General features: G+C 37.2%; 1 long non-coding RNA gene across 1 annotated transcript in view; it reads right to left on the bottom strand.

Moving 5' to 3' along the window:
- LOC110678491 overlaps window positions 1-23,361 on the bottom strand; it is a 175,783-nt gene extending 152,422 nt beyond the window's left edge. The window contains exons 1-2 of the long non-coding RNA XR_002501659.1: window positions 22,849-23,361; window positions 13,066-14,109 (exon numbers count right to left, since the gene is read on the bottom strand). This is a non-coding gene — a long non-coding RNA (uncharacterized LOC110678491). The remainder of the gene's footprint in view (window positions 1-13,065; window positions 14,110-22,848) is intronic.
- Window positions 23,362-26,688: the final 3,327 nt, after the last annotated feature.

Raw genomic sequence — 26,688 nt, 5'->3', positions numbered from 1 at the left:
ATGGACCGAGTCGAATGGAGACGTCTCCTACGTACAGCAGAGGCCACCCAGGCCTTAGCCTGACTGGTAAGGTAAGTAAGGGTCAGTTTGTCTCAGTCACCATCTGATACTGACGGAGGATGGATGTGCTCCCCAAAGCACGGTCCTCCGTGAGGCGTCTTCTGGTGGCTGGACGGGTTTTTTTGTGGAGGGGCTGGGAATCGAACCCATGACCTTCCGCTTATGAAGCGAAAGCGTAACCTCAAGGCTACAGACCCCCCTATAGCTGAAATTTGACAAATCGACTAAACTAGAAGCGATCTATCCACAAAAATAGTGCATGTCGTTTAATCGAAAAATACACGTTTTATTCCATAGACCAATTTATTGGTAGAAAACAACCATTGGAATCGGCTCCTAACATATACCTTGCTTTTTATTCATTACTTAAAAAAGCATTTAAATAGGGTAAGTGTACCAGTTATGGACATAATGGTTCCCTATTTCGCCATACGTGTTAATTTCATAGTTTTAAAATGTTTGATCATGTTATGTGTTTTAGTAGTAAGATATCAATTATGTATTCACGTTAAACTATTCAAAAAGATTCTAAATGTGGCTATGGCCATAACTGATACACTTTCCCTAGTTCGTTTTAAGCATTTTATCCAAACTTCAAATGTGTTTAAAAAAACCTTTGAATAGTTCAACATTTTGAATATCGACATATTTTCTTAATCTTCTATCTTAAAACATCCTTCCCGTAGTTATTATGGATATGCAGAAGTTTTTTTTTCTGTTCGGATGCGCCACAGCGACGATTATTTAAATCTAATGTGATATTACCTGTCCTTAGTGTATAGTGCATGTCGCATTAATAAATTTCCATTGATAGGTAATGAAACATAGATTTATGTACAGTTCTTGTTTTGTTTCCTCAGAGATTGATAAAAATCGAATGTGATGAAAAGGTCCCATGGGGTAAGACACTCATTAATATTGGTATTAATATCCGTTAATACGGATTAATATATATTATTTTTTATGATATCATCGAGATAGCCACGATTTTCCTAAAGACATCTGACAGAAGTATCTAGAATTTGAGTCAATGTAGGGGGCTTATAAACAAGCGGCTAGAGATCGTGGATTGTATGTCTTGCGGATCTGACATACCACAGTGAGACATCAGAGAAGAACTAGCTTATACGTTAAAATTCTCGTTAATAAAGAAATAAAAAAAAAAAAAAAAAAAATAAAAAAAAAAAAAAAAAAAAAAAACCACAGTGAGACAAATTGTATCGGTATCGCGTTGCGGAATGGTCCGGAAATCGTAGAAAGATGTGGGGCATTGATGACAATCAAGCTTCACCGTACAAGCTGTATTTTTCTAGCCATACAAGCAGTGTGGTCTATGTTGCATTTCTCATATATTTTGTTCAATATAGAGAATGGAGATGAGGATGTTCTAATCACTGAATTTATTAGTGGTAGTATGGGTAATATCCTGGTCTGCAGAGACCTGTCAGGTATAGATTCTGATATTACTCCAACACATATTATACTTCAGGAACATATTTTCTTTTCTTTTATTTTGGCTAAAGGTAATTCTGATCCATTCACTCATCATGATATCATGACCATTTGGATCTGAGATGAACTGACAATAAACACAACTTGTTTTTTCATATAAATAATTAATTTGCCTTGGCAACTCCGGCATCAGTCAAACAGCAAAACTCCATGCATACTTGATAATATTCTCAATATCAATATTAATATCATTAATAAATATTAATATTTTAATACTGGATCTAGTGTCCTGCGCCACGAAAGGTCCCGCTATTTACACTCTTCATAGAGGCTTTCATCTCAGTGTAGGCGCGCCCCTCAGCAAACATAATCGATTTAAGATCTGAGGAATCATATCGGTAGTACTGATACGTGACCATGCAACGGAACTCTAGTACCATCCTTGATTCGCTTTTATATTTGTCCCAGAAAAATACCAGAAAAAATAGCTTTGTACTAGCAGTAAAACCGAATCAAGTTAGAAAATGTGTTTGATAATCAGCATTCACGTGAGTCCTTGTATTACCAGTAAACTTAACAGTCCTTGTTTAGTTAATACACCCTGGCTTCAAGTGTAGTTTTGGTACTGATCAACTCCGAGTCTTTCACCATCTGCTAGGTAAAATAGATTCAATTTCAGAAACTGTTGCCAGTAACAAGGACTTTTTACCACGAATCCCTAAATTATCAAAAAAAAAAATATTAGCCTAGCCCGACAAACAAGATGAGACTTGGCGGTTCAAATTGGTTGATCTTATCCCGTAACGCACCACGAAAACGTGAGCTACCCGCGTTACGGGTAAATGCAGAGGTATACTCGGCCTCTAGAAGCAACAATGCTATAACATTCCTTCCCTATTCCAACTAACTGTAAGGACTTCTCCGGCGCCGTTATTGATCAATAATGTGAGAGCTTCTAAAATGTGCACTTCGAAGGTAAATTTATTAATTTGAAGTGCAATTCTTACCAGTTACGATCTATCACGGATCAACCTATGCTATGCTATGTTGGGTACTTTTTCAACTGCTACCAGTTGTTAGATCTTTTGTGGCATTGTTGTTTTACTTATTTCGCCATATATTACTATTTTTTTGTTATTTTTTTGAATTCTTGTCTTTTGTTGTTTTGTTCAAGAAAAGCAATAAATTTATTCCGAAGTTCTTTTTAGATTTTATGCAGCAATTCATCCAAGGATTCCATCAAGCATGCATCTTCTTCTTTTTCTTTCTGGCGTAACATCCCAACTGGGACAAAGCCTGCTTCTCAGCTTAGTGTTCTTATGAGCACTTCCACAGTTATTAACTGAGAGCTTTCTTTGCCGATTGACCATTTTTCGTGTGGCAGGTACGAAGATACTCTATGCCCTGGGAATCGAGAAAATTTCCTTTACGAAAAGATCCTCGACGAGTGGGATTCGAACCCACGACCCTAAGCATGGTCATACTAAATAGCAGCGCGTTTACCGCCCCATGCATCTTAGTCAATCTTTTATGAGTATTTCCCTAGTGTGTTCCTGCAATTTCCGAACACTCTTGGAGGAAACTCCTCCAGAAACTCTTCTACAGACTTATCCACTTATTTCGCTTTAAACTCTTTAGAATGTTTCTGCAGAATTTCTGCCAAAATTTGCATTACACGTCAGCAGAAAAAAAAAATAGCTGTTGTCGTCCCTGACGTCGAAAAAACGTCACAATTTCCCTCAACACATTCCTCTCCCGAAGCCTAACGACATCACTCAACTCGTTGATCTCGAGAGGACATTTTTACGGTTTGTGAAGTTGAATTCATAAAGTGTGCACTGCTGCTTGAGTCCTCTCCACCTTTTTTTTTGTTGCAACATACTCTTCCAAATTAAGTGAGAATATGGGCCACAGGGCTCTTGAACTGAAGGACCGAAACTGTTGCTTTCCTCCCATTGACGACGACAAGTCACCACGATGCCTATAGAAGGGTGGTGATTAATAAATAGGAACATTTGGCTGATGAGAAAGCACAACCCGTATGGTAGATCCCTTCTTGGAACAAATTTTGGCCGAATCTAGTTATAGCAGCGCAAGGAAGCTGTTTGCGTCCGCAAATTGATATATTAATTTTAAATGGAGATTTAATGGACTCGTAACGAAATCATCAATTCATTCGAGTGTCCTGATATGAAATCTTGCAGACTATGCAAATGGCGCCCAACTTAATCAGTGTCGAAGCGTACTAAATTCGCCCAGAAATAAATCAAGTCAAACTTTTGCGACAGAAAAACTGCTACAAGTGCACTCGAGTCGGTCGAGTTAGGTGCTGCTGTAGTGCAACGACTCTGCAGTAGAGTAAGGTGGGGTAAAAGTTCTACTTTAGTGGAATATTTTTTTAAATTTTTTTTTTGAGTAACATTTTATATATTACAATCATTTCTTATATCTAGGTGTTCTGTTTTTACAGGTGAACTAAATTCACCAGCTTATTAGAAAAAAAATGCATTTCAATAAATTTAACCTAAATACATAACGCATTTACCGTGACAATAGAAGATTGCAATGACGTTTTTATAAAAATTTTAATATTATTTTTTTTCAACATTCGCTCCAATGTTTCAACATTGGATATTCTATGTTACTCATCAATACTATACCAGGGAGAGAGCTTCAGAACCATTTTCAAAATTTTATTTTGAATCCTCTGCAGAGCTTTCTGCCTGGTATTACAACAGCTAGTCCATATTGGTACAGCATACAACATGGCAGGCCTGAAAATTTGTTTGAAGATCAAAAGCTTATTCTTAAGACAAAGTTTAGAATTTCTGTTGGTGGATATAGGGATTTAATATATTTGTTACATTTGGCTTGAATGCCCTCAATGTGATTTTTGAAAGTAATTTTTATCTAGCATAAGTCCTAGATACTTAACTACATCAGTCCAATTTATTGGAATTCCTCTCATCGTGACAACATGTCTACCTGAAGGTTTCAAATAAAGAGCTTTTGGTTTACGTGGGAATAGTATAAATTTTTGAAACATTAGGAAAAAAAACTTCAATTTTGGTAGGCATGAAAAAAAAATCCAAACTCATTGAAATCTCAACCGATTTTTATAATTTTTGGTGTGAAAGTCTCTTGTTCTAATAAAATTTTAATCACCATGATATTCATATTTTTTTTAAATAATTTTTTGTTATTAACCGGAAATCTGAAAAAAAACCATTACCGAACTCGATTTTTTGCCCAACCTTACTCTACATCTTGACAAGTGAAAAGACGTGATAATTTACGACCGGTCCCAAAAATAATTATTGCTCTTCTTTTGGCACTAACACCGCCACCTAAATCGGACTGACTGCTGAACTGTGAAAGGATAGGAAAAAAAGTTTCTGCTCCCTTCCACTTCAACGCTGCTGCTGCAGCAGGTAGATGTAGATGCCGTAGATGCACATCGGATCGGATTCGTTCCCCTAATTTGAATGCAATTTGCACTCACTCGATTCTGTTGGTTCATCGCTAGGTTCTTATCTTGGGTTACATGCTGCTCGGTCGCTCGCTCGGTTGGATTTGGAATAGGGGACAAGTTCATGTTCATGGTTGCTGGATGCGTTCCAGAAAAGATTGAACCCTTGAACAGAATTTTTTGCAGTATGCAGTGGTATTTGGTTGAAGGAGATGAAATTGCGATGCAGGTTTTTGAATTGGCGAGTTGGTCGAAGTTAGTGTAAAAGAGTGTTGTTGTATGTTTTTGACGATTAATTTATTTAAAGATACTTACAGAAACTATTCTAGCACGCTTTGAAGAAGTTTCATCAAATGCTCAAGCAAAAATACTTGATTACACAGAAAGAAAAATCCATGTAAATTTCAGCGTAAAGTCATGCACATGAAGGGAATGCCAGATGTGTCGCAAATTTACACGTCACATCGTGTAAAATCACAATGGAATCATGTAAGTTTCCGCTATATATCGTGTAATCTAGCATGGGTTCTAATCGTTTACGCGACAATTCGCATAAATATACATGATGTTGGTGTAATATTACACGATGTGTCATGTAAATTTGTGACAATTCCGGCATTCCGTTTATTTGCTTGATCTTACGCTGAAATTTGCATGGATTTTTCTACAACAATAAAAAAAAACAAAATCCATACTTGAATCGCAGCATTGGCACTTAAAACCTAGGATCCACATTGTAATTCTAGCTTCCACACTGGTATCCCATAATCTACTCTAGAGTCCCAAGGTCCAACACTGGAATCCCAAGGATCAACACTGGAGGCCCACTATCCACACTGCAGTCCCGGACCCACACTGGAAACCCAGGTTCCATACTGGAAACTTTGGATCCATACTTTACTCCAAGGATCTACACTGGATAGTCAAAATCCCACTGGTTTCTCAATATCTACACTGAAATCCTAGGATTCACACCGGAAATCATAAGTTCCGCACTGGAATCCTAGGATTCAAGTTGTTTCGATCCCAGAATCTACACTGAACTCGCAAGATCCACACTGGAATTCCATACTGGAATCCCATGGCCCACACTGGAGTCCCAAGATCCACACTTGAGTTCAAGGATCCACACTATAGTCCCATTATCCACACTGGAGTCCCAGGATGCACAAATAATTTCCAGGATCCACATTGAAATCCCAGTGTTTATACTGCAATCCCAGAATCTACACTGGAAACCCAGGATCAATATTGGAATTTAAAGATCCACACTGAAAACCCAGAATCCGCAATGGAATCCAAGAATCCATATTGGCTTCCTCGGATTCATATTAAAATCTTAGGATCCACTCTGGAATCCCCAGGTCCGCACTGGAATGTATAAATTATCTGATATCTTAGTCCCAACATTTACACTGTAATTCCCGCATCAATACTAAAATCCCTGGGTCCACATTAGAAAGCCAGGATTTACACTGAAACATGAAGATCCGCACTGGATTATCAGGATCCATACTGGAATCCTAGGACTCATGCTGAAATCTGAGGATTCCAGAATCCACTACAATCTTAGGATCCATCACATGTCGTACACAGCATCAGCGTGGAGGCTCTGACTTCGATGAACCGACAACCGAAAGATGAACCGTTCAGTTATCGCTCGAAAGGTTACCGCTAGAATCAACTTATAGTTGTGTGCGATAATCTCATTTTTTAATATTTCAGAACAAAAAATGAATCAAATTCGAATTTTCAAAAATTAGAATTTTTCTAGCCCATTGCAATTTTTACAGCATTATCATTTCCAATGTTTTTGAAGGATGTACTGCTCGAAAAGTTCGGTGATAACAATTCACTAGATAAATCTATACATAAACTTCAACACATAAAAAAAACAACAAAAAATGTTCGATAGAATTTTGAGAGCAATTTGATAGAGATTATTCGAGAAATTTTCTGGTAAGATCAGAAAGCCTAAAGAAACTTATGAAAAAAATCTGTTGAACAATAAATACTGAGAATGAATTTCCGTGAGAATCCCAAGAGGAACTCAGTGAAAACTGGTTAAGCAGTTCTGTGAGAATTCACTGAAAAAGTACAGAAATAATTCATGAAGAAATATCCGTGGGAATTCTCAGAAGAATCTCTTAAAGGCACATGGTTGAATACCTTAAAAGTTCGTGGAACAATCACAAGAGTTATACTTCGTGAGTTCTCTGGAGGAATTCTAGAATGATTTTTTACTTGATAAGATACTTGAATTTACAAATATTACAATACGAATCTATTCAACAACAAAAATTTTTGAAAAACATGACTATTGCGATCGATATTATAAGTAAAAAATAAGTTTACTAGGCCCCCCAAGGCCCCCTCCAAAAAAAAATCCTAGCTACGTCAATGCTGGATAGCTAGGGTCCAAGATCCTATATTCCACTGAAATCCTGCGGTTCACATTACAATCCCAGGATCCACATCGAAATCCTACAAATCCACAATGGAATCCAAGAATCCACATAGGCTTTCTTGGATCCATATTGAAATTCTAGGATACCACAATCCTAGATTCCATACTAATATATCAGAATCCACACTGAAATACCAGCATCCAAACTGGAATCCCAAGATTCACACTGGAATCTAAAGATTCGCACTGGAGTACAAAGATCTGCGCTAGAATCCCAGGATCCATTCGGAAGTTTCAGAATCCACACTGGCTCTCAAGGTCCATTCTACAATCGTTCAGATATCTCTGATTTTAAAACCACGCCTGTTGTAACAAAAGACGAGCGTTGTGTTGCCGGCAAGAGCTACAGACCAAACAGGTAAAAAATTGAAATATTTCATGCTTACAGCGCACACTGGGGCAGATCGCTGTTTAAAACGGCCAAAACCTCTAGTACTCAAAATATGCAACCTTTAGGATTTGTGTCTTCGACAAAGTATTTTGAAGTGATTTGTACTATATTTTGATTCCTACGTATTTAATCTCGATAGGTTTAAATTGATCCAGATCAGTTTTATCTTTTGATAAGAGCGTCTCAGCAAAATACTTTCTTTCGCAAAGTTGTTTGTTGAGGCATTTTTAACATTTTTTCCCAAGACACTTGCAATCTATCTCTGACATGTATGGTTTTTATAAAGTACCAAAAAACAGCCAACAAAACGACATTTTTTCGTACAAAAAAAATGTTCAAACATTTCTTGTCATCGAGTTTTCAAATCTTAACAATAACAAAGTGAATTTAAATTATTTATCAGCAAAATTTTCAGTTTTAATGATACTTCTGGTGAAAACAGTCCAAAACAGTGTTTTACAAAATCCCCATAACTCATGAAGCGGCAGACGGTGGCAGCAATTTTTTTGTGTATGACCAGTCAAAAACATTGATTTCATTGTCGCAGAGGAAGAGAAGTGGGCCGCGTGAAGCATTTTTCCTATAACAATTCTAAAATAAAAAAAAAGTTATTTCAATATGTGATTGAAAATGAGAGATTTATCATTTGATCTGCTTTCAGATCTATAGAATGTTCAAAACATACCGTGCGACGAAAAACCAAAACATACCTAATTCCAGTTAAGTTTAAATGATGACAATTGATCATTATCTTACGTTTTACATGAAAACTTCGGTATTGTAACTGCAATAAATAAATAAATATTCACATTTCTAAAATGTCCAAAACACCTTTTGGACATTTCTAAAATGTCCAAAATACCATGTTCTATGATCACTGGGCTTTACTGGGTTAATACTCCACTGCACTGTGACGTCACACATCAATTTTGACAGGTACTGGTCCTGTTGTTTACAGTTTGGATTTTTTACAGTACTTTTTTCGAATCATTCTTAATTTCGTGAAAGTTTGCTGCGAGGAGAGGTCAAATCCACTGCAGATACCCACGGATCGTATTATTCTATCTTCCTACCGTGGAAAATCGTCACCATCAGCATGCTGGTGATAGAAATGCGAAGATGAAAAAATGATGGAAAAAACGACTAAGTCCGAAACGTAAACAACAGGACCAGCAGCTGTCAAATAAGTGAGGTTAAGCTCGTCATATGCAGCGCTCTATGGTCACCTTGATGTAAAATACGCATAAAAACATTAAGGTGTTTGGAATTGATCAATGAACACTCCCTGACAGCGCTTCTCAGATGGTTTAGACTTCCAGCAAAACTAACTGTCAACATTTGGCCAAGACAGTTCCCCTTGTGCTTGAAAATAAAATTTGATCTAAAAATAGGTTGCTACTCCGATTTTACAAACTTAGGAGAATTTTTTCTTGTGATTCTACACCATACTTTTTAAAAAATTGATCTGCGTTCGTTGTGTTTATTTAAGAGCGCTTAAGCTTTGATTACACAGTGCGTGTGATGCACGAACATTTGTGCATGTTGCACAGAAAAAGAATGAAAAAATCCCTGTATGATTTACGGAGTAATCCCTAGAAGAACTTCTGGGGAAAATCCTAGAGGAATCTTTGGTTAAATCTCTGGAAAAATCCCTGGAGAAATTCTTGCCGAGGTTTTAGGAGGAATACCCGGGAAAATCTCTGGAGGAATTCCTAAAAAAATACTAGAACAACTTTAGGAGGAACCATAAAGTGGGTCTGCCGGAGTAATTCCTGGAGAAATTCCTGAAGAAATTACTGGAATAATCTCAGGAGGAATTATGTTTGGAGAAACACCTGAAGATAATTCCTGGAGTATCCTTGAAAAAAATCTAGAAGCGGGTCGACTAGTCGAAAATGAAATCCCGTGAGGCTTTTTTTTGTCAAAGTCTCCAATTTATTTCTAGAAAGCAGTTGGAAGGGATCTGAAAGAGTTCCTGAAAAAAATCCCTTCAGGAATAATTAACCATCCTAATGCATTAAGAAAAACTTACTCATTATGCATTAAGGGTCAAAATCAACCATGATTTTTTTTAACCGATATTCGTTCTTTCAGCATTATTTGAAAAATGGATCCTATACCCTGTGGGAATGGCCATTCTGGGCACAACGGTACAAAGAACCTGTTTTGGAAGAAAATGGTACATGTCATATTCAGTAGTTTATACGACGGTTCAAATTTCATGATTTTTCATTCCGATTCGTAAGAGCATCAAGAAGACCAACAATTATTCCGGAAACGGTTCTAGTAGGATGTGGTGTGGACATTTTCAGACCATTATATGGTTCCATCATGCGACAGCTCAAAATTCATGATTTCTCATCTAATCTTAATAGACTTATGATAAAAACCCAACATAAAATTCTGCTTCTTGTTTCTGACATTACGTCCCAACCGGGATAAAGCCCGCTTCTCAGCTTATTGTCTTTCTGAGAACTTCTACAGTTATTTACTGAGAGTTTCCTTTGCTGATTGGCCATTTTTGCATGTGTATATCGTGCGGCAGGTACAAAGATACTCTATGCTCTGGTAAGTAGGGAACATTTCCAATCCAAAAAAATCCTCGACTGGTGGGATTCGAAAAAAAAAATCCTATAAGGAATCGGAATCATTCGACAAGTCGTAATTCATGTATTTTTTTTATCTATGAGTAAAACGACATTTTATCGCTGACGAATTATAACTTTTGGCAGCAATCAAATGACCAGTTCAAATGGGGCTCCAGGTGACCCTTCAGGAAAACCTCCAGAGATTCTTTCAAAAATTCCTCTCGAAATATCTCCAGAGACTTTTCTAGAGATGTAGCCAGGAGTTCATTCAGAGATTACTCCAGGTATTTTACTAGAAATCCTCCAACCAAGATGATCTATCCCGTAATTTCTATAGGGACTCCGCCAGGAATTTTACCATGAGACATTTTAGACCGTTTCCGGTAGCGCTCCAGGATTACCTTCAGCAATTCCTCCGAGGAATATTCCAGGAATTTTTGCAGGGATTTTCTACAGAGATTCCTTTTTTTAGAGATTTCGCAAGGAGTTCCTGCTGATGTCTTCAGTGATTCCTTTATAGATTCCTCCAGTAAAATCTTCACTGGGATTCTATCAGGAATTTCTCCAGGGGTCCCTTAAGGATGTTTAAGGAATACTCCGAAATTTTTACGGAGATTTGTCCAGTGATTTTTCAAGCCATTTAACCTTCTATTCCTTAAGAGGTTTCTCAAGAAAATCTTTCAGAGACTTCTGCAAGGATTACTCAATGAAAATCTGCACAAAGATATCTTCAAGGCATTCTCCAGGAATTGTTCCAGGAGTCACACTAAGATAATCTCTTCAAGCCTTCTTAAAGATATTTCCCTAATGATTACTCCGAGGATTCCTACACGGATACATACAAAGATATCCCGAAGTAGTCATCTTGAGATTCTTTCAGGAATTATTTGGAAGAATTTTTCAGGGATTCTTTCATGACTTGCATCAGAGATTTTACCAGGAATTCCTCCAGAGATTTCATCAAGAATTCCTTCAGGTGTTCTAAAAATCATGAATTCCTCAATGGTTTCCTCAAGAATTTTATCCAGGAGTTCTACTAGAGTTACTACCAGGAATATCTCTGCATGACTTACTCTAAGGATCTCTCAAGATAATACAGGGATTCCCCTGAGAATTCTCGAGAGATTTGTTCTTGGCCTCCAAAAAAGCATCCAGGGCTTCCTCTAATAGTTCCTCTTGGAAAACTTCCAGAGATTCTCTCATGAATTCCTGCACCTATTTCATCATAAATTATTCTAACAGTTTCTCCAGGAATAACATTAGGAAAATGTATACAAAAATTCCTCCAGTAATATCTCTACACCAATTCGTTTTGAACATTCTCTAAATGAATTCCTCCGAAGATTTCACTTAGGATTTTTACAAAAAAAGTCTCAATGGATTCCTCGAAGGATAATACCAGGGTTTTCTTCAGAAAAATCTACATGGGGTTTTAACGGGATTTATCTAGGGATTCCACCAGAAAAATCTCTACAGTGATGCTTCCTGGGATGCCTCAAAGGATTCTCCAGGAATTGTTCCAAAGATGCCTCCAGGAGTCCTTCAGTAATTAACTTAGATAATCCTGCCTATAGGGCTGTGGGCTTCTTGGCCGTGTTGTTAATGTTAACAAGCATTTAGCCGCATCGAGTCAAGGGGTGTGGGTTCGAAAACTTTTCGCCAGGAATGTATTCCGACTGTGCCACTGGCTGTTACATGCTAGTCCGTTGTCTAGTGTGGTGCTTCCTTAAAAAAACATAATCGTCCACTGGAAGTATTAACTTGTCGGTGTCTATTTTTTACAGGAATTTCTCCAGAGACTCCTTCAGGGATAACTATAGGAATCTCTACAGGGATTCCCTCAGAGAATTCCCCATTTTTTCAGGAATTCCTCCAAAGATCCAGAAAATCTCTAATGGTTTCTCTTGAAATTGTTCCAGAGATAAGCTGGTAGGAAATAGACTGCATAATTTAATGAAATATGCTTTTCGTCTACGCAGTCTTTATTATAGAATAAGATGTTGAAAAACTAAAGACTGCGTAGCCAAAAAGCTTGTTTTTGTTCCAGAGAGTTCTTCAGGAACTCCTCCAGGGATTTCCTCGGGAATCCTACCATTATTTCATGCAAGAATTTCTCCAGGTTTTTTTTTTCCAGAAATTTCACCGAGAATTCCCCTAGAGATTACTCTAGATTTTTTCAAAGACGTTCCTCCATGGATTATTCCAGGAATCCCTCCAGGAACTTATTCAGAGATTTCTCAAAAAACTTTTTTCAGGAAAGGTGTTCAAAGAGAATCTTTTAAAAAATCAAGAAAAAATATGTTTAAAGATAAAATTATACTGAAGCGGACGAAAATTATCACTTATACGAGCTTCAGCAAACGATACACAGAAAATTCATCTCAACATTAGTCAAAATTCCATTATTTCCCGGTTGAAAGATATGTTTGATATTACAAATTATTCTTTAGCCTAGTAGTTCTTCTCTTGAAGTAGAATAATTTAGTCGATATATAGCTATTGAGTGGTAATATATCCAATTGTTGTCCCCCCAGTTGAATTTCAATAATGAAAGAATCGTCAAATAAAAAACCAAATCGATATATCTACTGGAAAGAGCTCCCATCCCCCAAACAGATACTGAAGCGTAAACACTCACCAAACAAACCAGTGTCGATGCAAATTCACAAAAATAACCACCTTTCCACTACAGTTTTCCACGGATGCACCGAAAGTACAGATGCAACAGAGCCCCTTCTCCTGTCCACGTCGGTATATTAATCCAAACAGAGCGGTGCAATTCTATCTATCGGGCTGTGAGCGAATGCAGGTGTGTGTACTCGTCGATATGAATAAACAAATTTGTATTTTTCCACTTCAATCTTCTTGGCTTCTCTTCGCTTCACAATATTTGGTTCCCCTTTCACATCCACTTCACGCCAATCACTTGATGTGGAAATAATTTTCCGCTTTTTCACATATGGTTTGGTACGATCGATTTGGAGGAGGGGTTTTTTAGCTTCGCCTCTCTCGATTTTTGCCGGCTTCAATTGTGAAATACGTAGTATGCTTCGCTATAGATGGCACTGTTACACTACTGAGTAAAAAACACAATCCTTTATTGGTATTTCATTTGAAATTCATGAATTCCACAACACATTCCAACGCTCCCACGTGATGCACTTTTTTCAATTTCCTCTTTATTTCCGATGAAAACACGCTGCAGCAGCAAAAAATCGATAAGTTGAAGGTCACTCCTGTAGCAGATTCTGCACATCCACAACACAAGTTTCGACTGAACGCCCACGTTCAAAGAATTAAGCACTGTAGCTTCTATTTTCCGGTCACTGGGTTTTGCTGGAGTACATATCAAAACTTTTTCATTTATTCAGAATAACTTCTGGCGGATATTCTTCTCGAATCCTTTTTTTCACTGAACCGAGTAATTCCCTTAGGGGTAGGATTCAATTTTCAGCATTAGGGATTCTTCTCCGTTAATAGCTTGCTTTTTGATGCAAAATCACCATTCCATGGATCGAGAAAAAATGACCAAACTTTTATCGTCGTCTATTTTTCGTACATGAACTTCAAAATAAACACTACGCAGCTTCAAACACCGACCACCCACTTGAAAATGACCCCACCACCCGGTTCCATTATCTGCCTTTTTCTCTCGTACACATACGCACTGCAGCTTGCCTTCCTGTGGGGATGGTTAGACCGTGAATGCCCAGGACGATCTCACATTGTTAAAAATGTTGTAACTTGGGAGCTTTCTTATTTGCTTTGGTAAAGTGCTAAGTACATGGTATCTTTCTATTCTGCACCCTCCCCCTTCTTCAAACAGTCAAAAATACATTAATTTTTTCATTATTTTTCGAAACATTTCAAACCTATGACTTTTTCTTATGAATTAACTTATCATAAATGGCTTCTTCTGTTTATTGAACAATGTACAGTCAGTGACAAAAGTTGTTAACCAAATGCTGTTTTTGGAGTTTGGCGATCTGTATTCTAGCTTCTGCTTGTCCGAATTGGCTAAAATTTGGATGTTGAATTACAAATAACCTGAAGCTTTGTATACTTGGCACATTCAATTTCAGTAATTTTCCACAGAGTTTCCGAGGGTTGTTCAAAGACAAAAGTAAGTAATCGAGAGAAATTTTTCGATTTAAATAAAAAACGGTAAGTTATAAGTGGTTGGTGTGTTCTGCAAGTTTGTGTAACTTCCAAAAATTAAACACTTTGCCGAACAAACTAATCAGCCACAACTAACCATTTTTTTAATTGAATTTAAAAATCTCTTGCTTACTTTCTTTTGTCTTTGAGTAACCCTCTGAAACTCTTAGAAAAATTACTGAAATGTAATGATTTCAGTTCAGGCTTCTGGTTTTTTGTAATTCGTTATCTAAATTTCAGCCAATTCGGTCTATCAGGAGCTGAAATACTGAGCTTCAAGCTTGGCAATTTTGTATGTAAACACAGCATTTAATAGCTAACTTTTATCACTGACTGTATATAAACTCATAATAATCCATTCAAGTTTCGCTTTGTTTGTACTTGTTAAGTAGATTGTAGGTACCTCAAATCATTAACAATCAACAGCAAACTTATTGCGGGATAAGTTTGTGAAACAGATACTATGCAATTTACAGAACATGAAAAATAACTAGAACACTGTTGGGATACTGTTTGAATAATCTATAAACTACTACTTTGAAGTTTTGACCATTCAGATCTACACATTCTACCGTAATTTATATTCCCTCTATGCATGCAGTACACAAATCTGCAAATATCCTAAAGTATAGGCTGAATCAGCTTCTTCAGCAAGAAAAAATGTTTAAAAGAGTAATGTTATTTTAGAGAAAAACAGCGCTATTTGGAAATCATATAGAGGTTAATAAATTAGGGATTCAAAGTTAGCTATTCTTCCAGAAAAGGAAAATTTATCATATGGGATATTGAACATTCTGGAGAAAAGTCTGACAAAACATAGAATACGACTTAGGGTTGAATTTTCTGTTTTTTTTTTTCACTTTCGCTTAGCAGGAAGCTAGAGCATGTAGGTATAGTATTTTTTTTACTTTCTCGCCGTGGTATTTTGACATGGTTTTTTGCGAATATCTGCCAAATTTTCTAAATTATTTGCTAGTGGGCTTTCTACATCAATCAAGTAAACTATCCACAAAAATCTTCAATCTACTTTTTTAAAGGATTTCACTCGTTGGGAAAAGATTTGACTCGTTGGGAAGGTAGTATCAATACTCAGTAACTCAGTCAGAAACTCGTCCAGGATTCACGCTTTTCTATACTAAAAGCACGATTCTATAACAAAAGCTCGAACAAACAATGTTCCATAATATTGGTTGTTAATCAATAGAGATATTTTTTCAACATTTAGTTAAAATGTAGATTTTTATAATATGCCTTTTTTATATGCATAGAATGCATATAATATCTAATGCATAATGTTTATCTAATTGGGTTGTTAAGTGTTGAAAAATTCTCAGTTTTGTTTGTAGTTTGATCGAAAGTGCACATTTTCCTAGGTGTAACATGATTTTATTATGCTTTAATATCTTAATTTTGATATCGTAAATGATTAAAAAAGGTTTCATTCCGTCAACTCAAAGACATTTCAATTAACATAATGACAGCTCGTTCCGAAGTAAAATTTGCCGAAGGGTGATTCAAACATGATTTCTATACTAAATTCAAACGTGCTTTAAAAATAGTTCCATGGCACGGAAAACTTCGGAATCTGGCTCAGATGCTTCTTACCATCTATAATAATTACCCGATTTCTTATTACAAACCATCCATAGCATCCAGTCTTATATCTGAAGCAATGTTATGAAATATTCCAAATTGCTAAAATTCGCTATATATTAAGTATTACGCAAGATGAAGACTGGTTGATATCTATAATTACAAGAAAAGTATGTTCGTTTCTTTCCATTTTTTACTATTTTTGTAGTATTGGAGTCACTTTTTGGTCACTGTTTCGATCATTTTAGTCACTAGAGTCACAATTATTTTGATGTCTGACAGCTACCAGTCCTGATAGTAATGTAATTCGGGGTGAAGTTGAACAGTGGGGAGAAGTTGGTCAATCCCAAACCCAAATGTATAGATTGTCAAGAGAAATATAATCCAATTTCAATTATCAAAATTTTGCTGATGTCACATTATCTGATGCTATCCTTGATTTTCCAAAATTTGACATTCAAGACAATCATACTAGAGTAACACAGATTTATTTTAATGAAATGCTTGTTTATCATGAAGGGTTCTTCTGCAAATAATCGACTATTTCCAAGGCCATAAAAAACAGCAAACTGTTTTATTTCATACATTCCAGGACTGTTTTGTGAACCCAGTTCCGAATGTGCATAGAGAACAATCATTCGTTTCCCGGCAAAGAAATGCTCTTATCGTTAACAGATTTAATTTCTAAGCAAATTGCATACATTTAGGCGTTTAATGTGGTTTATTCTGTAATTCATTACATCTCGAGATAGGGAGGGATTCGCTATAAGGGCCTATCTGACAAATCAATTACAATGAGTACATAACCAATTAAATTCTCATGTGCAATTTTTAATCCCAATGGAAGAAAATAAACTGAAACTCAAACATTTCATAAACTAAGTTAAAGCTCTGAAAACTACACATATCTCCTACAATTTCCTTGCTGTTTTGTACTCAAAAAATCTTATAAGTTTTCACCTAAAACGTACTCGAGAATGTAAGGAACGCCCAATGTTATGCGCCTGTAATCGATATCATTTTCAGTATCGCCTATTACTTTTCCACCGTGTTTAAATTTTGATTTCAATAAGGCCAACGCCTTATTTAATTTTTGTTAACAGTGTCGCCGTTTACTATCGCCGTGTTTTGGTTTCAAATTCAAATGCACCCATAATTTTGATAAACAAAAACACAGGCGTAATCAATAAAGTGTGTTGTTTTGCATAAAATGACAAATTTCTACAAATTAGCTACACATTTCTACAAAGATTTTCTTCGATTGTGTACATTTTGTCAGTATCGCCCTAATCGCGATTTTTTCCGGATTTGATTCTAAAATTGACCGATTTTTAAATAAGTTGTAAGATTTTTTATACCCAATTCAGATTCAAGGACCCCAAATTCAGTGAGAAGCACATCTTTTTTATTTTTGGAAACCTATCGCATTGAATGATCACCCTGGAATCAAATTTACTATTTGATTTTTAATATTTGTTTTTTTTTTTATTATTATTACGATAACTTTTTGTCATAATTCCGTTTACATAATACGATAATCATCCAAGCAGTGCAGGTTTTTAAAATATCTGTTCTAACATTTCAAAAGAGCACATCGACATTGGTAAACATTGGCTTTGCAAGACGCTGTTGAGCCCAATGGATCATTAAAATAACCAAAACGGCCGCTATGGGAAGCATAGATAGCGCCAACGTAGTCTTGTGTGTTTGGCAGAACAGAAATGCTGTTACAATGTTAAATCCCATATACAGTGGCGCCTTTGTTTTGATGCGGTTAGCACTTGCAAAAACTACCTTCAATGATCCATTCAACTTGATCACGCTCACCAATATCACTATCAGGAAGAGCTAACACCAATATTTCTGATAGTGGTGTTAGTTTACCTGGGTGGGCTGAAGAAGGCTCATCAGAAACGTCTCTGAAAAAAGGCTCAAGACCTCTTGGGCCCTTTTTTAATATTTGTCCAGATATTTGGATGATACTACCAGATATAAAGGATCCCTTAAAATTGATCAACTTCCCCTATTGTTATGGTAGGTACCTTAAAATAATGAATACAAAGTTCACTATATTATTTAAACCTTATAAGGTATTCAAAAGGCCTACAAAATAGTTTGAGGATATCTACCGAAAAAACTACATCCATAACTCATATGTTTTACATTTGTTGATGTCCTTAAAATCTCCAAAAGAAGTAGATAATAGTCATTGAATCATATATACCATCCAAATTGCTATGAAGTCAAGGTTTTCATGAAGGTTCGTTGAGGTTGATTAGTTGAAGTTTAGGTTTTCATGAAGTTAAGGTTCACAAATTGATCATGCATGCTAGCTCAATGATTACTGAAAACGCTGCGGCAAAGCATAGTAAATGTAAGTAAAAGAAATGTCATTTCAAATGGAGCTCTCTGAAGACAATTTCTTGACCATTTCTTTTGAAGAAATGTTTACTTTTCTTGAGCGGAACAGCATACTTCACCATCAGTTAAACAAAACCAATGCATAAGTAAAAAGTTTAATTATAGGTTTTGAAATATCACAACACGTTGGAACCGAGAATATATGAGGTTTTGTATTGTGCTCTGCAAGATACATCCAGGGAATGCGACTATCTGAAAATGTCGTTATACCGTCGCAGTCATAATTAAAATCACCAAATGTGTCAGATTTACCAAATTTAGAACATACGCATCCTTAAAGAACAACAAAATCTATGTCAACTTGAATTTTTACCTTGCGCTTGAATTGCGCGCATATTATCTACGCGTTACCGTCGCCGCTGAGTGAGGATTTAAAATGAGCGCCGCAATACTCAAATCTCGATTACTTTTTCAAATCGACGTAAGTAACTTTCATACGCTTTTGAGTAAATTAATTAAGAACAATCACAACCTGTCTTCTGAAACGGTTTTAAAATAAATCACTTTTTTAATTGCACAGTTAATTTATGATCAAGTTGTAGGCAATTCAGTTTAACAGTTTAAGGAATCTTGCTGTTATACGGTTTTGACGTTTTAAAGTTTACGTGTACCGTAAAACGGGGTAACTTTGATAGTTTTTTCGAAGAAAACTTGAATATTTTTGATTGCTGTTTCAAAGATTTACAATTTATATTTTTAAAACAAGTACTGGCATCCTAGCTATCGATTACAGTCGATAAATCGGCAAAAGATGTATTTTGATTGGATATATAATTTTTCATATAATCGAAAGTTGGTTTTCTGTTTTGGGGTAACTTTGATAATGGAGTATGATTCGAACAAAATTGAATGAATAACGAACATTTGTAGGGCATTGCATACCTCTAGGCGTTTAACGCTATATGGAAATTTCTCACTTAGATTACAAAAATGGTCCCAGTTTGTGAAAATGCTTTTTGCTAAGAAATTTGAGACCGTATTCAAGTTCTATGATAACTAGGCTATCAAAGATAAGTGGCCAAATATTCAAAACTACATCAAATAGTGATCGTAGAACAGATTGTTTGTAAGCGTTTCGAAAATGCTAAAATTGAGTAAATTTTTTAAATTCGTATAAAAAGCCTAAAATGTTCTTGATTTATATGAAAACCGCTCTTACATGAAGTATCATACTAATATTCTTTAGTTTTGAATTCGTTTTGCTTAACTGATTAACAGAAATGATGATGCGGTGGGTTACGCACTATCAAAGTTACCCGCATTATCAAAGCTACCCCGTTTTACGGTACACGACGAAACACTTGTCCCCACCGGAGCACGTGGTTTCTTTTCGCAGTTTCAATTTCAACTTTTAGGGGAAGGGGCGGTAAAATGAACAGGGGTGATAAAATGAACACCGTGCCTTTTACCGAGAAAAAACAAATTTCGATGAATTTATATCTCACTTGGACGATTTAGAGGATAAGTCGGAGTGTTCGGGTTGATACGAAGGTCGATTGAGTGAAAATTTTAACGAAAACACAGATTTTAGAAAACCACGTTTGAAAATTAGAACTGACGTAACTTTTAGCTTGGATGTCTTGAGGTTTTTCAGTGAGATGAATATTGCTATGATATGAAGCAGAGTTGCTTAACATCAATCATATCAGCTGATGGATGATGGTCTAAAACTATCACTATCACTTGCGAGCTATCAATATCACTTTGATTTGACAACCAACAGCAGTGATGCGACATCGCACTCTAGATGATAATCACTGCGGAATGAGTGACCACGTGGTAATTATCCATGCTATTACTGTTTTTCAGTGACCAACAAATAGTTTCATTCTATCTGCAACACTGTCAAAAATATCGTACTGATAACTTGCCATTTTAACTGCTTAATTTAAGACTGAACTTAACCCATCAGTGATATTGATCCGAATTGTATCGCAGTCGGCCTGTACAAATCAGCAAATTTGAAGCATTGATAGTGACAGCAAGCAACTCTGATATGAAGTCAAATCTGATATCTTTAGAATTCTGTTTGAATGGGTTACAATCATTATTGGATATATGTTCGGTTATGCTATGAAAATTTTCAGAAATATTAGTTTTGCTCACGTTTTTTGCATGATGTTCATTTTACCTACATAGTGCAGGTAAAATGAACATTTGCATCGTTTTTTTGCTAGCGGTAAAAATATATGAAAATTTAGATATTTTATTTTGAATTCATGTCGCTGCTTTAGACAACATCCCTATTTTTGATGGTGTGCGATAGAACTATACAAATTCCTCGTTTTTCTATCAGAAACAAGATGATAGCCTTCTTCTTCTTTCTGGCGTTACGTCCCCACTGGGACAGAGCCTGCTTCTCAGCTTGGTGTTCTTTTTCTTTGAACTTGTCATTCATTTTCCTTTCAATTTTCATACAAAATCAACTTTTTCTCTGCTATGAATTCACTCTAGGTGAACCACTTTCCCTGCCAGAGCCCTGGCCTATTGGCTTGTATTTCCACAACTTTTGCATATTTGCTCTCTGTGGAAAACACAGAACAGAATTTAACAATGATCGCTCACCGCGTGCGTAGCGATTCTCTAGGCTCAAATGATATCCATATAACAAATGATCTAATTTTTAAAATAAATGATTAATCACTAGTTTAAAAGGTTGCAACAAAATTGCCCCCGATGTTTCTCTTGAATTTTTTTTTCTTTGGACCAATCCACAAAAGTCGGGACAAACGATTGTGAGCGCGCTCTCTTTGTAGTTTTTTTTTTTTATTTCTTTATTAGTATCATTCCAAACATTACATTCATTATTTCTTATATCTAGGTGTTCTGTGTTATAAGACAACACTATCATCCTAATTTGGTAGCACAAATCTAAGATTTTATTAACATTTTGTTAACAACATATTACAATTCATTTGCCGTAGCAGTTCATCTCTCTTTGTAGTTTGTTTTGCGTATGCTTCGATGACAATTTGATTCACTGGTAATGAGGGTTAAGGGTCGTCCATTAATGAGGTAAGGGGTTATGGGGGGAATTGGGATTGAGATTTCTTACGCACCTTACTCATTTAATTTTCAAACAAAAACATTTACTATGGAGGGAGGGGGTATCTTTAAACCGCCAAAATTGTCTTACGTAACAAATTGACCTCCCCTTGATGGCAGTCGGGTTCATGACCTTCGGAGTAATGGGGTAGACTAAAAAATAATCAGATTTTTTTTTTTTTTTTTTCAAAACACAATTATCAAAGTTACTCCATTTTACGATACAAACTTTTTGTCTTACGATGTGTCAAAGGTCAAAAATTGAATGGATTATTATGAGTAGTAATAATTCAATTTATGGGAGAGATTGAATACTCGCTCAACGTTCCAGGACCCGTCATCGTAATCATCGCCATCATCGAAACATCAACAGCAGTTTCTCTGTTCGAAATTGAAATTCGACGAAAATGTGTTGACTGTGTTTTGGTTGGAGAATAGAATTATTATTATTATTATCTTTATTAAGGAGATTTTCAGCCCTATGGCTGGTTCATCTCCGGAGAATAGAATACAGTGAACATATTTTTATGTAAATTTTCATGGTTTTTAAGGAAAACTGCTTTTAATCTCGTTCAAAAAGCCATTGGTAACCGAGTGCGATCTCGTTGTTGTTAAGCAATAAAACCATAAAAAACTTTTACCACATGGAGATAGAGGAAGTTCTTCTCTTTATCGTAGCATTGTTAAATAACGTGAAAATTTATTCGTTTACTCAGAAACTGCAAGCTACACCTTTGGTTACCAATGGTTTTTAGAGCGAGATCATAAATTAAGTGAGAATAGATTAGAAATATAGAGGAGAATCCCCCAGTACTGGACAGCACCCAATACCGGACATCGTTGGAAAATGGAGAAATCATTATCTAATGAAGATTAGAAAAAAAAGTGGCCATAGCAGAGAAAAATGTTTGTCTTTGAAATTTGCTTGCACGGAGAGTGGGTGCAAAGGGGAAAGGTGCAAAAGGGGTTGTTTCAAAGGGGTAGAGTGCATAGGAGAGAAGAGTACAAAGGGAAGAGAGTACAAAGGGGGAGGACACAAAGCACTTGTAAGTAAAACTAATCTCCTTAAATTTAAGGAAAACTGTACCAAAATATATTAGAAAATCACCAAGTTCCAACACTTTTATCCGAACAAGATCGTCCCTGGTATTCAAAGGTTAATGGGTGGCAATCTCTCCCTGTCCAGAGCTCCCCTCACACTCACTTAGCATTCCCGGTTCGCACCGATAAATAACAAATCCCCAGGATAATGCTGCTGCCGCCGCCACAATATCGCGTCCTAACTACACGATTTCAACAAGAAGCATTTTCCCACCCACCGCGCGTCTTCGTCACACTCACTCGTCACTAATTAGCTTTTGGCTTTGCTCGAATCCTCCTCAATGCACGAAACAACTCTCACGCTTCGCACACGTCTCGTCAAGCGAACACCGTACCGAGTCCTTCCGACGATGCTTCGCGATGCAACTCGTGCAAGGAAAACTATCTCCGCTGCTCGGCACTCGTCCTTGCTTGCGTCACCAAAGAAAAATCCTCGCTGCAATATCTTTAAAAACTTTCTCACCACACTGGACGGCGTCTACGCGCGCGCTCCTTCCTATAGCTATAGGTAGCTCACTCACGCCCACCCCCACACACGGCGGCTGAGTCCTTAAAGCTCTTTGTATGAACCACGCACCACAAGGATAAACCGACAAAGTGCATCCGTTTGCTACGACCCTCGACGAAGGAATGAATGAACCCGCGGAAGATGCTCTCGCTCGAAGTCCGACGACGCGACGACAGCCGGTGCTCGCTCTCCTCGAAAGCGACCGGCGAGCATTTGCAGCTGTGGTAAGGGTGATGTTATGTTGCTTGCGTTTGATTTGCCGAGAGTCAGGTTAGCGCGGGGGTGCATCCTATGGACGGGTGGGAGCATAAAACATCGAAAATGAACACCGATGCAGAGACTACAGAGAGAAGAGACTCGGAGAGAACGACGGAAATAATTTAAAAGGCTCTCTGTTTGGGTATGAAGTTTTGTTATCAAACAAATCGGGCAGTGTTGGAAGAAGATGAGAATGAAGTTTTCTATATTGGTTCAGCATACAACAAGACCGGCCTTAGAATTTGTTTGAACATCAAAAGTTTGTTCTTAAAATAAAGATTCGATTTTATGTTATAAAATTGATACTGACATTTTATATATGTGTTACATTTGGTTTGAATGCCGTCAATGTGAATTAAATAAAATTGTCTAGCATGATCCGTATATACTTAACTTCGTCTAACCAATTTATTGGAACCCCTCTCATCGTGACAACATGTAAAACTAGAAAGTTTCCAACAAAGAGCTTTAGATTTATGTGAGAATATTCTAAGTTGAATTTTTGAAGCGCATTCTTCCATTTTCGCAAGTATGAAGAATAAGTATCCAAATTTTTTTTTTGCAATTTAAAAATTGACTCGGAAAAAATGCGACAGTTTGTTTTGAGTGTAACTTTTTATTGCGTGGGTAAAATCAATGAAATTTTGGGTGATACTAGTTTAGAGTGTTATGTTTATGTGTGCATGTTTATGGCGATCTGTCAAGTAGTTTTCAAGATGCTTTCGAAACTAGAAGAGCTACGCCAGCAAATCTAGGGCGTGGTGATCGATAATCCTGGTCAGTCGCACAGATGGATTGGCAAAAGGCTTGTACCGTTTTGATTCATATTACGGACAGCTTCAAATTCCGGACACTCTCGTTTGTATGGGAAACATTTCACACGAAATGTTTCAATTTTCGCCGTCCAAAAGTTCTCATTTTCGGGGCTCGTTTTATTAGGTTTTTTCCATAAATATCATTGCAAATTTATAATGCCCAACTACCTTAGACGTCTCTTAAATGGTTGAACGATTTCAATTGATGATTTGACTGTTCCATTAATGATTATCATGAGCTGTCCGTAATTCGAATCAAAGCGTCCGGAATATGAGGCAAAAGTGAGGGAGCGTCCGGAATAAGAATCATGAAAAGGCCACACGTTTTGATTTATTTAAAATTATTCAAGTTGCGGACGCGTATTCTATACCCACCATCCGAAAGTTAAGGGCTTCCGACGCTCGATAACGCTAAAAAATCATACAGAATGATTTATTTTGTATGGTCCAAGCTGGGTTATACTTCACTGAGGCCTTAAGTGTCCGTAATATGAATTAAAACGGTATTCCACCATTCCACCGTGTCCCACATTGTGCAGATGATCCAGGAGACGATGACCATCGAACTGCGAAAGCGCCTGAAAACCGAAAACGGAATATCCAGAGCAGGCGCGGAAGATGAGGCAGTACTTTAAGAATAACCCTAACCTTTCCATACGAGACGTGGCCAAAAAGGTCAAGTGGTTCGTCCAGCAGACCATAAAGCGGGCTGGGCTACGTGTTTTGAAGGTCAGGAAAGCGCCAAATCGGACTGACAAGCAAAACACGGTGGCCAAATTGCTTGCGCGGAAGCTGTACCGTGAGTGGCTGGTCAAGCCAGGCTGTTTCGTCATGGACGACGAGACATACATCAAGGCGGACACCAAACAAATCCCTGGCCTTGAGTTTTTTGTCGGTACGTCCCACATAGAGGTTTCGGAGAAGTTCCGACAGAGAAAGATGGTCAAATTCGAGAAGAAGTATCTGTTGTGGCAGGCGTAGAAGTATCTGTTGTGTGCGAGTGCGGATGGTACAGCAAGCCGTCCGTAACAACCGGCACCAAAAATGAGCAGATTTATCGAGAGGAATGCTTGCACAAGAGCTTGCTGCCCTTTCTCCGCTCGTATCGTGATCCCACGCTGTTCTGGCCGGATCTCGCTTCGTGCCATTACACCAAGCCTGTAATGGATTGGTACGAAGCAAAGGGCGTTAATGTGGTCCCGAAGGAGTTGAACCCGCCAAATACATCAGAACTTCGTCCGATTGAAAAGTTTTGGGCGATAATGAAGAAAAGCGGAAAAACATTAAAATCGATGAAGAAAAACTGGGAGAAATTGTGTAAGAAATATGGGCAAAGCCTCGCCCAAGATCTCATTAGCAGTGTTAAAAGAAATGTAGGGGCTTTCAGCTTGGGGGAGGAAATAGCTAATATATAGCTAAATGAATTTTTGGTGATCATTTTTTCTAGTCCAGTCGTTACTACAGATAACACGCAGGCGGGATTATTGTAAGAATCTTGTTTTGCATGGATTAAAAAATAAAATATGGAATATTTTTGGATTTCGAGTACAGTGGCGTAGGAAGTAGGTAGGACAGGTAGGACATGTACTACGCACAAAAATAGCTGGATAGAACAGTCGAAGGATTGTCCTACTCATGATTAGAGTTACTGTGCACGTGCTGTTGCCTTTGGTGCAGGAGCCTCATTGCTTGCAAGCACACGGGAGCGCTGTACATTGTGAGACCTTTTTTGGTGCGCCTCATTTTTCTTGAGATGTGTCTCACTGCGGTCTCATGCGCTCCGTCACATGTGCTGTTTAAAATTCAGCGCAATAATTGAAGTGATTACAAAAGTTTTCAACGAAGATCGAAATTGTAACTCTTGGATCGCGAGTCTTCGACCATATCATGTAGGCCATCTAGACACCTGCATAATAAAATGATAATAATTGTGCTTTTCGTTACTAAGCAGTTGTTTTACAACTTGGATTCCGATAGCGAGCCATAGCGCCGAGCAGCGCATGCGACGAGTCTCCCCGAGAGCACATCACCTAGCGCGCGCTTTCAGAATTTTCGTGAGCCTCCGTCTAGCGCAGCACACTAGAATTCCGATGAGCTGGGAGACGGTATGGGTGGAGGCTCGTCAGTACATTTATGTGCTCCTGAGAAATATGTAACTCTACTCATGATTCAACAAAAAAAAATAATGTTCAGAAGAAACTATTTAGCACCTGTTCAATATACATACAAACTCGATACTTGTTCTTATGGAGTATGGATGCACAATAAGATTGTTTTTTGTATTCTAATGCCTAGTGACATGATTTGTGCATGACCCCCAAAAGTTCTGGCTCTTTTCAAGATCGATTGAGGATATCAATAG

This window comes from Aedes aegypti, chromosome 3, assembly GCF_002204515.2.
Source record: "Aedes aegypti strain LVP_AGWG chromosome 3, AaegL5.0 Primary Assembly, whole genome shotgun sequence".
Lineage (NCBI taxonomy): Eukaryota > Metazoa > Arthropoda > Insecta > Diptera > Culicidae > Aedes > Aedes aegypti.
Note: the sequence above shows the minus strand (reverse complement) of the source record. Positions and strands in the feature narration are given on the sequence as shown.